Below are 7,500 nucleotides of genomic sequence, written 5' to 3'. Positions count from 1 at the left end.
TTCATTTTATTTACATTGTGTTATTGGTGAATTCCGTAAAGTATGAAACAAATACTGTGAAGTGAATAATGAACTACTGTTAAATGATGAGGGAAATCATTCACAGTTAACTTGTAGTTTATTTATTCCAGTCGAGTCCATTCGACGAGTATTTGGCCGAGCGTCCGGCTGTTGGTAGCTGCAGCCCGCTCCACCAGTGGCTACCCTGGGCTTTTGCTTGAACATCCCGGGTGATTTACAGATTAAACCTAGCTACCGCATTCCTTCATCCCAACGTCATATACTCTAGCATACTTTACTAATGAAATATCTATCTTGTTTATCATCTGTATTTCTATTTAAGTGATATTTTTGTATAAAATCGTGAATATGATAATCCATGTGGAATATTGTGTTTAAAATGCCCCGATTTAATCTATATTGCAGAGTAAACCAATAAAAGAACCAGAGGCTACTTGCTAACAAAATCTTAGGCAAAGAAACCACGGCCATATATATGTGTGTGCGTGTGCGTGTGTGTGTCTGAGACACTATCCTTGCCAGTATACGAGCCAGCAATGCCACGCTTTCACGCAGAAGGAAGCCACCAATGATACATCAGAATGAAGAACACAACAGCGACAGAAAATCATTTTCTTCACAGCAAGACCGATGCTTTTCAAGGCGCTCTCCTCAGGGGAAGCAGAAGGCAAAACTTTAAGCTTCTTTTCTTCTCTCCTTCATTTTTCTACTTCCTTTTCTTCTTTTTTGTGTTCTCTGTATCCTTCCCTCTTTTTCCTCCTTCTTCTCCTCCCTATTCTTTTTTCCATCTCTTTCTCCTCCCTATTCATTTTTCCATCTCTTCCTCCCCCTTCTTTTTCCTTTTTATCTATCCTTTTTCTACTTCATTTTCTTCCTTTTTTTCTTCGTCTTCTGTTTCTCTTTATCCTTCCCTTCCTCTTCCTTCTACTTCTCACCATTCTTCTTTTCACCCTTTTCCACCTCTTCCTTCTATTTCTCCTATATCCTTATTTCTTCCTTCTTCCTTCCTCCCTCCTTCCCAGGGCATGCTGGTATTGTTGGCGCTGATGCTTGCAAACAGTGCTTCTTGCCTTGACTCATGCCAAGCTGCATTGAGAAACCAGGCAATAATAAGAGTGAAGTAACATTTCTTCGTTTGCATTCTTTCTCTCATTCCCTTTCTCTTTCTATTTCTGTTTATCTGTGTCCCTCTTTTTTACTATTTCTGTTTCTATTCTCTCTCTCTCTCTCTCTCTCTCTCTCTCTCTCTCTCTCTCTCTCTCTCTCTCTCTCTCTCTCTCTCTCTCTCTCTCTTTTCTTTCTTTCTCTCTCTCTCTCATGAGAAATGAATGTAAACAACCGAGAGGGAGAGAAAAAAAGATAGACAAAGCTTATATGTGCAAAAGAGAAAACAATACGAAAACAAAAACAGCCTCCCAAAAATAAATAAATAAAAAGAATAATAAGAGCTCCAAACACCAAACAGAATTCAAACCGAGCGCCCATAAGCGTCAAGTGGAAATGACGAACGCAGGGAAACCTTGCCTGTTCAACGAAGGAACTTTCCGCAGCATAAGTAGGAAATTCCGGTCTAACAGCTGTTTCTCGAGATGTTGCGTCATACGGTGAGTGGCTTATTGTTCCTGCAAGGGAGGCTTTTCTAATACATTATCGCAAGGGTTTAAGCGAGAGGAAATTCGGGGCGACACAGACCTTTTGGAATTGAGGGTCACTATGAGGTAAATCCTCTTGTGAATATAAACAGGTGTGGTGACGGGGTTAGCATAAAGACTAACAGAAATAATAATCTTGTCAGCCTCGCTCAGATTATAATTTTTATCCATGTATATATATGGATATATATATATATATATATATATATATATATATATATATATATATATATATATATATATATATATATATATATATATATATATATACATGGATATTTACATATACACACTTCCACACTCGTAGGACTAATCACTTACATTTTGTAGCGGATTAATGACCCTAGTTACTGTACTGACTTTGTGAGTAATAGCACTTATACTCCTAGCTGCCAGACAGACAGGCAGGTTGGAGGTGGTTTTGAGTTGCAATTTACAAAGTTCGTAATCTGTTATCCAAACCTGAACTACACTCATTTTAAAACGTTTTATTACAAATTTGAAGTGACAGATTTGATGGTTATCAAGGAAAGCTCTCTCTCTCTCTCTCTTTCTCTCTCTCTCTCTCTCTCTCTCTCTCTCTCTCTCTCTCTCTCTCTCTCTCTCTCTCTCTCTCTCTCTCTCTCTCTCTCTCCCTCCCTCCCTCCCTGATAATGATAATAATCATTCTAACAATAAAACAATTTTAATAAATATGACTATGTATGTATGTGCGCTTCTGTATGCGCGTGTGCATCCGAGTCGATGTGATTTAGATTAATCGAAACAAAACAAGAATCCCACGACTTAAAAAAACGGAATCTACTCCATACAAACCACATTATCTCCCTCGACAAGACCTCTCTTTCTCTTTCTCTCCCGCTCTGATATATTCCAAGCTTCGTTTTAATTTTTATCATAATGCGTTTTTGATGAGGCAGTTTTCCTCTGACAATATTGCTCATCTTCCTTACGAGAAGTTTACTGTCTGCCCTTGTAATAAATTAGGAGAGAGAGAGTTAAGTATCCAAGTCCGGAACTTAACAGGTCCCAGAGTAGAATTATTTGAAGCACAGAGAAATACACTTTGGTAGTGAATAAACGAGTCTTTATGATAAGGGTAGTACTAATGGATATTGGTAACCATGATGATGGTTTTGAGATGGTCATTTAAAAATAGCGTTCATTTTCGTAACTACGTAACAGTGACGTGATTTGTAATGATACTGATATTTCTATTACAACTAGGGGAGGGAGAGCGAGAGAGACAGATCAAAGTCAGACAGATACCAGAGTCAAGACCTACAAAATAAAGACATACATACCGAGACACGACAATTCTCACACACACACACACACACACACGCACACACACACACACACACACACACACACACACACACACACACACACACACCACCCTAAATTCACAACCAACCAACCACCGGCGCGACGCCTCTCCCCCTCCCCCGTCGCCTTTCCTCCCGATAACAAAGGACAGGACGTCTTCGGAACTCCGTCCTAATTGCTCGCCCATTACCATTGAGCCGAAAGACAACACCTCACAATGTATAAACATGTTCGAGACACGAATAGCTCAGACGCGAAAGACAAACACCGCGATGCCGAGAAAACCTTTTGTCTGCGGGGTCTTAACTATATAGAGTCCTCCTGAACGCCCTTTCGCCCTTTGTGTATAGGATGTAGAGGCAGTTATGGGAGCCTCTGGAGGACTTTGCAGGATTGCCTAAGATTTCCTGATAATTGTCTGGGGGGGGGGGAGAATTCCGATTGTCATAGAATAGGGGCATGAATACACAGAGTAGCACCTATCAAGTTTATGAACTAATAAAGTGGAAAACTAAGTTTCTCATAACTTGAAAAATAATCAGAGTAATGAATGTATACACTACACTGCACTGGGTAGTGTTAATAATGGTAATATTGCTTTGTAATAACAACAATAAAATGATAATGATGATGCATAAATGAGACTAATGATAATGGTGACAATAATAGTCCTGGTAAAAGAAATGGTGATAACAATAAAAATATCAACAATATCAATAATTAATACAGTAATCGCCCAAAATCCAATAAACACGAAGAAAACAAGAGACCGCCTGGGAAACGGTACTCCCCAACCCTCGCTTCTCTCCGCTTCCAATTTTCTTCCTGATTTCAGCTTCACACTCGACCCCGCAAGACACAGGAATATGGATATGACAATTTGGCTTCGAGGAGGCAATAAACACGACCGTCCTTTGCCTTTTGACGGCGCTCTCTCTCTGCCGCGCCAAAGGGGGAAGGTAAGAACTCATTTCGTTTCGGAGCTTCAAAGACGGAGGTTCGTTCGCGTTTCGCTGCGTGGTTAGGCGACGCTTCGAAACGGCTTCTGTTCCGGGTGAATGGGGTTGTGCGAAGAGTGGACCTGCTGTTCTAAATGGGGTTATGCGAATAGTGGACCTTCTGTTCTGAGTAAATGGGGTTGTGCGAACAATCGGCCATCTGTACTGGAAGGATGGCGTTGTGCGAATATTTGAGCTTCTGTTCCGGGTGGATGGGATTGTGCGAATAGTGGAGCTTTTGTTCTGGGTGAATGCGGTTGTGCGAATAGTCGACCTTCTGTTCTAGTTGGATGGGAAGTGCGAATAGAGGACCTGGGAGATAAAGGGAAGTGATAAGTAAGGAATGTGGTTCATCTTTCTCTCTCTCTCTCTCTCTCTCTCTCTCTCTCTCTCTCTCTCTCTCTCTCTCTCTCTCTCTCTCTCGCACACACACACACACACACACACACACACACACACACACACACACACACACATATATATATATATATATATATATATATATATATATATATATATATATATATATATATATATATACATGCACATGCGCACACGTACACACATAAAAAACATACAAACACACACACACAATATATATATATATATATATATATATATATATATATATATATATATATATATATATATATATATATATATATATATATATATATATATATGTGTGTGTGTGTGTGTGTGTGTGTGTGTGTGTGTGTGTGTGTGTGTGTGTGTATGTGTACATATATACATATACACATGAGGTCTCTTCTCTCTATATGGATCACAAAGCTTCGAATCGTAATTTATGCATCTATAAATGAATGTGAAGGAAAAATAAAAATAAAATAAACGATCATCTGTAATTTCGCCTTAAATAATTAAGAAACTCGTTAATTAATGAGAATACAATATAGCAGATTAAATTAGAAAATAAACAAACTTGGACAAAGAGATCAATGACTTTTTTGCAATTCAACTTCCGTTCTTATTGCACCGTGTAATTTGATGCAATCTGTGTTGCAGAATCAGGACCTCTGCCAATTTTCTGAAAATTCCAACGCTCATTTGTATTTGTTGCAATATTATTGTCGATCATTTTCGTTATCATCATTAGGAGCAGCAGTTCACCATGCTTCTCTATAAACATGATGTTATAACATTAGCATTATTAATTTATTATCAAAATCATCATTATTATCACTAACATTATCATCATCATTATCACCCATTCAACATCATTCTCTTTATAATCATCATCATCACCCATTCAACATCATCCTCTTTATCATCATCATTATAATGACCATTATCATCATTATCACCTTAATCATCTCCATCATCATCATTATTATTATCACTATCCTCATAATCATCATCATCAACAATATATTCACCATCATAATACCAGCTTTATAATTTTGTTATCATCACTACTCTCTCATGAGTAATGATCGCGTTAACACATACGAATCATCACAGACAGAATCTCCTACCTCATTAGCATCCTTTAATTTTCATCATGTATTATTATCATTATCATTATCATATTTTTTCACCATGCCAGCGTTTTCATTTTTCATTTTTATTTTATGAGACTCATCTTTCCAGACATCGGTCAGTAGCTTATCTCTCTCTCTCCGTTGTTCCTTTTTTACATTTTTATCCATTTATTTATTAATTTTATTTCATATGTTTTTTCTTCTTCTTTTTTTGTATAGATCAAGCGTTTTCTTTTATTTGATATTATTTGTCTATCTGTCTTCCCGTACTTCTCTCACTTATTCTTTCCCTTTCCCTCTCTCTCTTTCTCTCTCTCTCTCCCTCTCTCTCTCTCTCTCTCTCTCTCTCTCTCTCTCTCTCTCTCTCTCTCTCTCTCTCTCTCTTGCTTTGCCTGTCTGTGTCCTTCGTTTATTCTACAGTTCCTCTTCCCTCCTCCGTTCATCTTCAGAATTAGTTATCTTATTTTCTCCTTTTCTTCCCTCTCATCCATCCCTCCTTTTCCTCTTCCTATTTTCTTGTATCATCGATTTATCTTCCTCCTCTACTTCATCTCCTCCCATCGCCACTTTTGTGTTTCCTCATTTATCCACTTTTCTTTCTTGGCATCGTCTTTGTCTTCATCCTCGCCCTCTCCCTTCACGTCCCTTCTTCCCTCCCCCAATTCTCCCCCATCCACCCCATCCTTCATTCTCCCTCCTTCCTCTCCCTTCCCTCCTTATTCTAATCCTAATTCAGATGTTATCTTCCCACCCCCCCCCCGCCTAATCCCCAGTCCTCTCCCCTTCCCCAATCTCCTCCAACCATATATCCTACCTCCCCCACACATCACCTCTCCCCCTCCTTCCCTCTCTCTCTCCTCCTCCCTAAACATCCCTCCCCACCCCTTCCTTCTCTCTCCTATCCCCACTTATTCCGATCCCAATCAGATCTTGTTTCATCTAGCTTCCTCATCCACCCCCCCCCCCTCCCTGAATCTCCCCATCATTCCCGCTCTCCCTCCCTCATTCTCCCCCTCTTTCCCCCTCCCCCTTCCCCGTCTTCCAACCCCAATCACGCCCAATCTCCCCCCCTCCTTCCTTCTCCCCCCTCCCCCCTCCCTTCCTTCTCCCCCTAGTATTCCAACCCCAATCAGACCCAATCAGATCCGCTCTCCCTCATCCCCTCTCTTCCCTTCTACCCTTCCCTCTCTCTCTCCCTGTCTCGCCCTTCCTCCTCCCTCCCTCCCTTCCGCGTTTCCTCCCCTCTCCTTCACACTCGCCCCCTCATCTCCCTCTTCCGGCCTCCCCCTGCCTCCCAACCCCTCCTGCCATCCTCCCCTCGCCCCAATCCTCCCCCTCCTACCCCCCCCCCCTGCCACCCGACCCCGCCCGCCATAAGCCAATAATAAAACTGTTTTCTTTCCATCTCGTCAACAGAGAGCGAAGTCCTTGGGCGGCGAGACGTCTGCGGCGTGATTGCGTCCTCCTCCTCCCCCTTTGCCTTCTGCTTCTTTCGTCTTCTTCTCCTTGTTCTTCTTCTTCTTCTTCCTTTTTTCTTTCTTTTTTTCTTTTGTCTTTCTTCTCATTTTTTTGTCGTTTTTTCTTCCTTTTCCTTCTCATTTTTTTCTTCTCCTCAGCTACCTTCTTCTTCTTCTTCTTCAACTTTACTTTCTCGTGCTCATCCTCATCCTTTTCCTTCTCGTTCTTCTCCTTTTTCTCCTCTTCATCTTTTTAATTTTCCTTGTCTTTCTTTCCTTCCTCCCCATCCTCATTACCTTCATCATCATCATCCTTCTTCTTCTCTTCCCTTCTTCCTTTATTTTTCTATAATCACCATTGTCGTTCTTCTTTTATTTTCTAATCATAATTACCCTTAGTCTTTTCTAAATTTGTCTTCTTCCTTCTTTGTCTAATTCTCGTTTGCCTTCTTTTTATTCTCATTCCCTCCTTTTTTCTTTCCTTGTTCAGTTTTCTATGTTTCTTGTTTACCTTGACTTCTTCTTCTTCTCCTTTTCTCCT

The sequence above is a fragment of the Penaeus vannamei genome, chromosome 18, assembly GCF_042767895.1.
Source record: "Penaeus vannamei isolate JL-2024 chromosome 18, ASM4276789v1, whole genome shotgun sequence".
Lineage (NCBI taxonomy): Eukaryota > Metazoa > Arthropoda > Malacostraca > Decapoda > Penaeidae > Penaeus > Penaeus vannamei.
The sequence above is the reverse complement of the archived record's forward strand: the minus strand, read 5'-3'. Positions refer to the sequence as shown.